The sequence below is a fragment of the Daktulosphaira vitifoliae genome, unplaced genomic scaffold (genome assembly GCF_025091365.1).
Source record: "Daktulosphaira vitifoliae isolate Bord-2020 unplaced genomic scaffold, ASM2509136v1 Scaffold_1, whole genome shotgun sequence".
In the NCBI taxonomy this organism is placed as follows: Eukaryota; Metazoa; Arthropoda; class Insecta; order Hemiptera; family Phylloxeridae; genus Daktulosphaira; species Daktulosphaira vitifoliae.
Genome location: NW_026099572.1, coordinates 35,489,883 through 35,501,937, shown reverse-complemented (window position 1 = coordinate 35,501,937; position 12,055 = coordinate 35,489,883).

The window sequence follows — 12,055 nt, the reverse complement described above, 5'->3', positions numbered from 1 at the left end:
AACATAATGTATAGACCGAATTTGTTAATGAATAGCAAATAAAAACAAAATTTTTATACAACATTTATCGCAAATAGATGAAATCTTTCTTTTTTCGATATTATTATATGTATATGAATATAAGAAGTATTTTATAACCACGTGTGTTGTATTAGTGTGTGTATAAATTAGATAGGTAGTTATTTATTTTTCAATATTTGTCTGAATTATTATACTGAAATTATCATTCATTATCATAAATAAGTGTTAAAATAAAATAAAATTAGTAAAATATTTAACGTTGTTCCATTTTTTAAACCTATAATATTTTAAGAAAATTAAAATTATCTTAGAAGTAAATGTATTAAAAGTGAATTCAATCAACTCTATGTTTTAAATTTTATAATATAAAAATATTTAAAAAGTTATTTTTATTTGTGATTATGTTATGAGAATTGCATGGACTTATTGTAGGCAAAGTCGGTTCTACCTACAAACAAAAGAGCACTGCTTATATCCCTCGAAAAAATTCATCCCAATAAATTTCTAGTATTTAAACAAATATTCACAGAGTGCCGTTTTCAGAGTTTTATAGCTAAGGAGTTGAACTTAAAAGTCATGTATAACATCCACTCAAAACTGTATGTTAAAGATAATATATATATATATTATAGTAAGAGATTGTCTATGCCATTATTTTGATGGCTCGTCGCAATCCTATTTTTTATAGGATTATTTTCACAGTCATCGCGATTATGGTTAGGCGCAAAGGCGTATCGGGACGTGTGTGTTTATATCACATTGCAACATGGTAAATTTTTCGCGACAAAAAGCTTAATTTGAATTTTACAAAATTAATGTCTTAAGGTATTCAACGTCTCGCTAACAATTTTAAATGACTGCCTACATAATTTAATGACATATCCCAAAAATGGTACCTACCATAAATAATTCTTACGAGTTGCTTAAACTTAAGTTATATTAGCTTCGATGCGAAGCTGAGAAGGTATTGGTTTTACTAAGATGTGTTTTTTATTTTTTACTTTTTTTTTTTTGTGTCTGTTACCACTTTTTCTCAGCTCTCACCGAACCGATTTCTTTCAATGATACGTCAAAAGATCACAAATCGTATCTAGTCGAAGACAATACCCTCAAAAATTGAAAAAAATTCCCTCGTTCCCCGTAAATGGGAGAAACCTCTGAAAAAATTACAAATTTAAAAATGGCTAATTTTCGACATTTTTTCAATTTTTTTTACTAAAAACTGCCGTAACTTTTTTAAAAATAAACATATCAATATAACTCTTTTTTTTATAGATGCATGATGTCTTTACCTATCATTTGGTATATTTTTTTTATAAATCTGACTTTTTACCTGCCCACAGGGGGGGATTTAAAATGACAACTTTTTTACAAAAAATTTACTTTTTCAACTTAACTTTTGAAAATGTTCCGGAAGGTCTGACACTTTTATATATATCTTAAATTAAAGCTAATGTAATGTACTTTGTTATGAAAAAAAAAAAATTTCGGACACTATCTTATCTTCATGACAAAAATGGCTACCGAATGCTATTTTTGTGTGAAAATTTTCGATTTTGTATTTTACATTTTTAACTTTATTATGCTATAACTTATTGAAAAATGTATGGATCAACATAATTTTTTAATGAGAAATAATATCTTTTAATAATCCTATTTTCATTCGTCATGCTTTATCTAAATCAGGATATTAATAACGAACTAGCAGATCATGTTGCTTTTGGAATAATCCACCAATTTTTTAAAATTAAACACTTTCTAAAGATTTGTATCGAAGTCGGTTTTCAATTTTTTCAAATTTAATGTTATTTTAAAGTTTAAAACGTGTTATTTGATTTAAGACACCATTATTTATATATACTGCAATTGAATTAAAGAGTGAACATAATTAGATAAAGCTATTGACCAAAAAAAGTTTTACAAGATATACATTAATGTCAGTGTACAATTTACTAGATGATCAAGGGTGGGAAACAAGTATGTGATCATTGCAATATTTAAATGGAAAAAGTTTTAGTAAAATTTCCTTTGAACAATTGAATGAAGTACCAGAGTACAATAAAAAATGCCATAGCTCAATGGTTTGTTAACGGAGAAAATATTTTAAATCTCTAAGTTTCCTAACAAATACTGTCTCGTACGAGGCAGCAAGACGGCTAGTAGTTTACCTTAAGCCTGTTTAAATCGCTATTATTGAAGCAGAAGAGAGGTCACCTGAGAGCATAACGGCTAACCGCATATCTAATAAGTAACAAGAGTACACAATAATTAAATAACATATAACCACATATATTAGAAGTTCTTCAAAGAGTATATTAAATTTAAGGAATAACGGGGGGCCCTTAAATACTAATGGCCAGCGAAGCGGCATAAAGTAAAATAATTAAATTCAATTAAAACAAATAATAAGTAACATTAAAAAATAATATGAAACTCAACTGAATAGATGATGTAGTTGATAGTGATGAGTGGACTGTATGATATCTTGTGGTAATAGTGTCTAACATCTGAGTATCACGAGTCAGAGTGTAGATTCAGGCACGTAATGGCAAATGAACACAGACGGCGGAAAAGCGACTACGGCAGTGGAGTTATTTCGCGATGGTCACTGGAGGCGTGCAAAGGCACAAGAACTTTAAGCACAAGGATGCAATAAACAAATAATAAGAATAACGGCGTACGATGGCCGACACATTCAAGCGAATGCGCTTTCTACAAAAAAGAGTGACACACATAAAACAATTGACTCACTGACTTAAAACAACAAACTGTACACGGATGACAATTGACACGGAGGTAATCGATTTGCAATGCTGGGTGGGCAAGAGGGTGAGTAAAGCAAAGACACTAGAGATCAGCTGTCACACGATTTAATAAATCAATGGTGTTTGTGACCACTGGTCCACTAAGTCTTTGCTAAAGGCGTTCTCTACCAAACAAATACTAAAGGAACACATTTTTTTTAAACACCAATTTAGTAGATGTTTGTTCAATTTCATTAGAAATCAATTTTTGCTTATTGCCACCTAATACCGATTTCTCCACTACTCTTCCATGTGAGAAGTAACTTTTTCATTACACCCAAATATACATAATATCCATAGAATATATTATAATCTATAGGGAAGTTTTAAGCTACATCAATACAAGAAATATTAATAATCGAAGATTATAAAATTGGTGTATAGAAATATTCGTGACTTTGATTAATAAATCTTAGTGAGAACTTTTAAAACACTCCAAGCCAGAAAAAAACATGTCTTAATAAGTAGACAACATGTACTGACATCTAAAACTGTCATTTAAAAACTAGTATGACCTTTTGTTTTTAATAAAAAAGAATTTTACAGATGTCACAACAAAATGCAACAACATTAATCATTTTATTATAATTAATTCTTTATTAACATCAAAACTACTGTAATTATATTACAAATTAAATCAGTAATTTTTTTAATAAAATCCTTCATGAAATTATTACTACCTAAAGGTATTTCCTGACTCTAATATAAGCTAATGGAAAATACAGCTTGATTTATTAGCCTAATATGTTAATAAAAAAGTACTACCAAAACTTTGGCCTAATTCTAATCATAAACGTTTATTATCTTATTGTATAATTAGTAAAGTTTTTATAAATCAATTTTCTAATATTATATTTTATTCCAAAATGATAATATATTCCAGTAGACACTTTTTTTACAGCAATACACAGGCTAAAAGGACTATTAGTTTTAAGTATTATCCTAGCAACAATGGGAAAGTCATCAAAACAATCTAGATTATTTTTAATTTTTAATAAGCATGACAATGCAATGCTACATTATAATTAATTTACTTCGCATATATAATTTATTATTTTCCCTAGCTATTTTATAATTGGTTCTGAAATCAATTTTGGAAGTAATAAAAAATTTTACAAAAATTGTAATGACCCCAAAGTTACTTTAACGAAAATTGCTGGATTACCTTAATTTTAATTTATATCCATTTAATGAGTACTAAAGTTACATAAATAATTATTTCTGTTTGTTAAAATTACAGAAATTTTAATAGAACTTACCTCTAGCAATATAATCTGCCACACAAGATAGGTGTTCTATTGAATTATTTTCTTCTATTAACCTCTTACGTTTAATAAATTTACTTTTAAAAATTGTTTAATGTATTGAGTACTATATCTACTACAGTAAGGACAAAACTATAACCAGCAAAAATTTAAAATGTTCAGTATATCAACTAAACCTTATTATTTAGTCTAAAAATTAATGTAAATAATTTAAATCTATAAAAAGAGCACTTGCAGATAGGATTAAAATTGTTGACGCGTATTTATAACACTTTATAATTAATTGCACAATTAAACAATACAAACAATTATTGACAAATTCAAAATCATTATGAAATAAACACAATTCATTAATACCGGTATGAGGTTACAGGTAAAGAAAATTGCAGTTCATTGGGACTGTATCGAGACGATAAGAAAAGTAAGAGTAAAACAACGTAATATTGTTGATAACAGGAAAAAGCGAAGGGGTCAAACTATTCTTATTGGTTTAATACGAAGGCATTTTTAAGAAACTGATAATCGTAGGAAATCCCAACAAAACTCTTATGTAACTAAAACAAGAGGCACTTTATATGATAGTATTTATTTCTCAGTTATATATTATAGTATTACAAGTTAATTTTAATAAAACCAATCAACAAATTAAATTTATCACTTCATGCATAATACATGCACATTTTTATGTATACATATAATATTATATAATTATCTATCAATCAATTAAGGATTTATTAGATATTAAATCTCAAATAAGACTTCTAAGATTCTCCATTAAGTCTCGATCATAAATTGAACAAGAATAACAGACATAAAAATATTATTGAAAAAAATTATGGTTAGTTAGAGGTTTATTTGAAAACGCCAAGAAAAAATAGGTATTTTTCAATATTGAAATTGTTCAAAAAAACTGAAAAAATAAAGACATAATGAAATTTTAGCACACAATTCATTGCAGCATAAACTAATAATTTTCTTCCATTTCAGTATTGAAAATACTTAATCTTCGGATTATATTTGATATAAAATTTTTTTAATTTGAACCTTTATTTGCTTACAGGCTTAAAATAGCATTTTTTTTTACAAAACCTAACTTTTTCAACTGAACTTTTGAAAATGTTGCGGAAATAATGCGTGCTTTAAACACGTATTAAATTAAAGCTTACATTATGTACTATAAGTTAAAAAAACAAATATGTCCTGACTACTTATTTTTTATGTGCAAATGGTTGCCGTAGTTAAAATTATGCAATTTTTATGTTAAAATTTTCAATTTAATATTTTATTTTTTCAACTATAAATTACTATAACTTTTTGAAAAATGTATGGATCAATACAATTTTTTTTTTTCATAAATACTTTGTTTACTTTTTTCATTTTACATGTTTTTTTTTTTTAAATTAGACCATTTTTTCTATACAGAGGGTGTATAAATTTTTAAAAATACGAGTAAAAAGTAGAACTTTTTCAACTTAACTTTTGAAAATGTTTCGGAAATATTCCAAACTTCAAACATATGTCAATTATAAATGGTTTAAATAATTTAAGGTAATTAATAAATTATAATTGAAATATTTGCTATAACAGTAACTGTTATAGCAAATATTTTGTATTTTACTTTCCTTGGCTGTTAAGGAAAGAAAAATACAAAAATATCTTTCAATCTCATTGGAATACTCTTATTTCATAACACACCAGACGCTTCTCTCCACTTTACCCACCCACACTTAATCCTGTGTCTTACATCCCGTCAATACCACCGTTCTTTTGCACAACTAATCCTAAATACTTACAACTTTCCACCTCTCCTATTACGTCATCGCTTATTGTCACTGATCTCCTCATGTCACCTATCTCATGTTCTCCGTTGTCAAACTCGTACTCCGTATACTCTGTCTTATTCAGAGGGGCGTTAAATATTTATCATACAAGTAAATAATATTACACTATGATTTTTGTATAATTTTTATCATAATATAAAACTTATAATGAAATAGAAATATTATTAAATTATTATCAATACAAAATTATTATCTGCGATACTCTTATAAAATTATATTTATTATCACTTTGAACTGAATATGTGGAATAGCATTTAAAAAAAATTATGAGTAGATTGTAGAATTTTTCTTTTAAATAATTTTGTAGGCAATTCTTATAATAAATTGATTCTCCTGTATCTATTTTAACAAGAATGTCGAAACACATAGAGTGAATAACGTCTTTACATGTTACAAGTAAATAAAACTATATAGATACAATCCATCAATATTACAAATTGAACCTAGTTGAAAATACAAGTATTATAATTAAATAATTCTCTCAATCACTCTTCTTAGGAAAAAACCTGTTTAGCGTAGTCCAAAATTGTTAAAATAATTTAGTATAAAAAAGTGACGCAAAATATTCGCTAGATTGTAAGTTATTAAAGATGACAAATCTGGTAAAACACCTGCATGTCATATATTATGAATTTACAGTAATCACCAAAATAGCATTCTTTTTTACAAATAATAATTTATCACTTATTTATTGGATATCAATTAATTATTGAATACATTAAAAGTAATGACCCTCTAGGGATTTTGTTACGATTAATCTAATAAAATATTTATATCTTCAACATATCACAAAAATAATTTTTTTAACAAAAAATTTGGTGGTAATATTTTTAATAAATGTTCACGCTGTATTTTTTTAAATACAATTTTGTATGGTAGCGTAATTTTGAGATATTCTTTTAATTCTAAAATTGAGGAATTTTTTCAAATTTTTACGTTAATAGTTTTAATTATATTAAATTCTGATTCTTTTGACGTATAAATTAACAAAATGGTGTCCAGTGAGAGCTGAGAATTGCACTGATAAATAAAAACATATCATGATTAAACCATCTCAATTTTGCATAATTTCATTAGTTTCATTTTTGTAACAATCAAATAAAAAATGCTACACAATTATTGTGTAAGCAAATACAGTTCTTTTTAATATAATTTTCTGAATTTTATCTGTTTTTTATTATATATGTTGTTATTGTTATAATAATAATGGAAATAATTTTTGTCATCGCCTTGTATCATAAAACTATAAAAAAAAGGATAAAACATGTAAGAAATACCAAATAATATAAAATAAAAATTGTTTGCATTAAAAATAAATATCATCAATTCAAGTATTTATATTTAGATAATCGTTTTTTTTTTTTTTATTTAATTTATCCTAACAAAGTTTCGATACAATAAAAAATTATGTTAATTTTTAATAATTATTTTATAATATAATAATAACATTATTAATCTAAATAAAATTTTTTTGTGGTTCTTGTAAAATTGGTTTTTTTATCATTATTTTTAAATTTATACATTTAATACACATGAAATAGTCTAAATAACACGCTTCATTGTTAACAGAATACTAAAATACACAAAAACACCTTTTTTCAAATAAGATACGTGTCATATTTAATAAAATGTAATATATAAAATAGCAGTTGTATTTAATGATTGTTCAGTTTTATTTGTTCTCTGTACGCATTATTTGAAAATTCTTCGATATTTTGTTTCACAATTACTAATAATGAAACTCTATAATTTAACTTTTTTTTTATTTCTGCATTGTGTTTCAATTAAAATGATGTATTGCGTCGATGATGAAACCATAAATTATTTAAACTGGCTTCTTATCGAAAGCAAATGGCCAACCCAAGTATATTCGATACCAATAACAAAAATCTACGATTGCCCTAATGACAAATATATTATAATATCTGAATTACTCATTAAAGATAACTTTGCCAACAACATCGTCAACAAAAATAACGCAACTGAAATACTAGACAAAATTTCATTGTTGTTGAGTTATCATTATATGGTAGAGCTGCAAATGACAAAATACCTTTTTGAGAAACTTTTAATGGATTGCGAAATAACAATAAAAAATCACAATAATCGTTTACTTAATTTATTTTTTCCACTTATGCAAATAATAAAATCTTGCGCCCAAAAAATCCTGGGTATGATCGACTATTTTTTAAGTGCAATCAATTATCTCGATTATGTATCAGATGACTCCATTGACACTTATATATGGTCCGTACTATTAAAATTCCGTGAATTTTTCATATACACTAAAGACGAAGATACAAATTTTGAAAATTTAATTAATAAAATCAAGGAATTATCAACGATATTAAATCTTAACCAACAAAACTATAAAATAATTCATTTACAATGTCATAATGAATACGATAAAATTAAATTAAAATATAGTGAAAATGTAAATATAAATCTCATAGAACACTGGGAATATTCTTTTATACAATTTTTTAATTCATATTTCGAACAAAAAATAAAGGAAATTATTGAAGAAAAATACACTAACCTTGGATTTTTTTATACCGAACATAAAAACATTGATTTAAATAAAAACGATACTGATGTTGAAAAACGATCAAGAAAAAAAATTAAATTCTGGAATCGTTTTAACAGTGACGAAAAACGTTAAGGATACTTTACTTTGAAAAATATTGCTATAAAATGATTTTAACACATGGTAATTATTACATTAGGCATTTCTCTTAAAATAATTTTATTAAGAAAATTATTTTTGGTATTTTTATTGTTATATATTTCTTGATTTATCAGTTATTAATGACTTTTTAAAATCATTGCATGTAACTTAAGATATAAGGAATATCTTTATAGTTATAACAGTATTACACTAATTTTTTTTTAATGACAACAAACATATTTAACTAGCACATACAATAAAAACTAATCTTCTAAAGAAAATTCAGACTAAAGTGATAGCAACTTTTGACACATTATTTCAGAAATTATTACCATTTAAAAAAATTAACTAAAAGTGAATCGTGGATATAACGATTTTTATCATAAAAGACATTTATCGGCCGCAAATCTCTTCCCGCGTCGTCCAAGTATACAGGGTGTTCAGTAAGTCAGGAAACGGGTATCTATTGTTCTCATTGTTACAAACAATGAGAACAATAGAAACCCGTTTCCTGACTTACTGAACACCCTGTATAAATATTATTAAAATTCTAAGTACTAGTACAATAGTTGTTATCGACAAGTAATTTTCTTAATTAGATTAGTTTTTAATGTATGTGCTAATTGTTGCCATTAAAAAAAATTAAATTGACACTTTTATAAAGGTATAAAGGATGAATTAAAAAGTTAATTAATAACTAATAAATCATGAAATATATAATACAAAAGACACCAAAAATAATATTAAAATATAATTATTACTTTAAGAGAAATCGAGTAGCTAGCGTTAAAAAAATTACCGTGTATACTAAAAATAATTGAAATGTTTGCTATATATTTTTTAATTTTAAGAAAATCGTTACAAAAGTTTTATATTTCCATACAGTATAATAGCATTTGTAATTTTATGTATTAAATTACAGAATTTTTTTTTATATAAAACGTGAACTTCAAATACCTCAATGTGAAGCTACCATTTTTTCCACCAAAGCCCTTCAATTTTAAAATGTGTAAATAAATATTTTTAAATTGTTATGTTCATATAATATCAAAGAATGACAAAATAAACTATAAATATAAATATATATCTTAAAAAATTATACTATTAATACTACTGACATAAATTTTAAACATTATGAAATTAAAAACATTTTTATTTATCTTGTTCCGAAAAACTCATTCTATTTTTAACTATGCAAAATTGAAAATATTAATATGGTACCTGATAGACGATGATATACAAAATTACACTAAATTTTCTATATGCTTTTTAATACATAATTTTTTATAAGTAATAATTTATCTTATGATGGTATTAAATAAATACCGTTTACAAAAGTTTTCTGTGTAGTATTTTAATTTAGCATTTATTATATAATCTATGTTAAAGTTCACTATTTTTTATTTGTTTATTTTTTTTCTGCGTTGTTTATTAAATAAAGTATGTTTAATATGACATTTTAACTATTTGATCAGTAATCAAAAACTATGAAAAAACATTGATAAAAATTTGGATGTATTGGCTAAATGGACGAACTTTTATGAAATTCTATTTATTGACTACTTTTCAGGGGGTTTTAAAAATGAAAAAATTGCAAAAAAATTTAAATTCTAATTTTATTCTTGTAAAAAATAGCTGATGGGCAATTTTTTATTTCAATTTTATATTTCTGTAACATTTTAAAAAATGTGTGATTCAATACAAAGTTTATTTAATAAAACTTATTTTAAGAATTTGATTTTTTTCCTATTCACTAGGAGTTATACATGACAATTTATGCAAATAACATTTTTACTGTTTACATTTTAGAAGATATTCTAAAAATTCTGAAAACTTTAAATATACCTTAAATCGTAGTTTATATACAGAATGTATGCTTATTTATGACTCACGCAATCTTTTTCTTTTTCCTTGCCTTATTCCCAACTACGGGGGGGTCGGCTACCCTTATCTTAAACTTCTACTTGACACGATCACCTACGCTCACATTAGCCGTCCTCATATCGCATTCAATTACATTCCTTCATCTCTTTTTTTGTCTACCTCTTATTTTTTTAATATTCATTTCTATAACTGTTCTTACATCCTCCGATTCCTTTCTCCTCATAACATGACCAAACCATCTAAGACTATTGCCTCTCATCTTATCCACTATTGATGGTACACCTATATTCCCTCTTATATGTTAGTTCTTTTCATCCATTATTATCTCTACACCATACTTTGCATTAGCCTTACCTGAGTATATTATTTTATAACCCTCAACTATTTCTCTTGCTCTCCCTTTCACATAATTTCTTACGCACACAAAATGTTGTAACTAATATACATTAAATACTTAGTATTTAATATATATATTTAAAATTAAAAAATACATGCATTTGTTGGTATGATTTGATATTTAAATGAAGTATCAAATATTCAAATAATTTTTACTGTTGAAATAATTATTTGTTAACTACTCTTATAGTTCTATTAACTTGTATTTACCATGAAAAAAAAAAAATTGTAATCCAGCATGTTTAATAGTACTTTAATACCATTATCATTAAATTACAAAAAACTCTCTATTATATAAAAAAAAAAACCAATGTTTAAATGTTAAAGTGAAATTATGGGATAATACATTAATAATATAATTTTTCACGCAGTCATTTGACTTTTGAAAACTATACTTAAATGAACCATGTATTTAAAACATGACATAAATACTGTAGTATTATAAAAATATTTATCACATGCAATATTTTCAATGAATAGAAAGAAAATTTTTAAAAACTTTCAATAAACTTTTGATCATGTGTAAATGAAAATTAATATGTTGCAGAATTTGGTGAAAAACTCAACCTCAGTATATATTAATATGGCAATTGNATGTGTAAATGAAAATTAATATGTTACAGAATTTGGTGAAAAACTCAACCTCAGTATATATTAATATGGCAATTGTAACAACTAGATAAGTTCAGGGTATCTTAACTTATTCCACGAGGAAAAAAATAAGTCGTTTTGTATTTCACTGCAATATACAAACTGTATAACTAATACATTAAAAATAGTTTAATATTTCTTTAAATTACATCACAGTTTGCATAGGTTTTCAAATAAATGGTTCTTTTACATCTAAATTTAAGACAGTTTTTAATATTAGTTTAGAGTATTCATGTAAATCCCTTTTCAATATCAACGTGGGTTGAGCATTTCTTGCATATATTATCATAGTGTGTCTAAATAATTATGTAAACAATTTATTATTTGCACTTTGTAATTTTTGACAAATTATCGGTATATAAAAGTTTTAGTTTTTTTGGCTTTTAAAAAAAATTGATTATACATTGATACATGTTCTTAACTGCAAGATAAAAATGACCAAAATAATTATAAATTATACTAAAACTTATCCTACTTATTAATAATACAATTTCTCTGTATTGCTCAACAGATCTTTTTTTATAT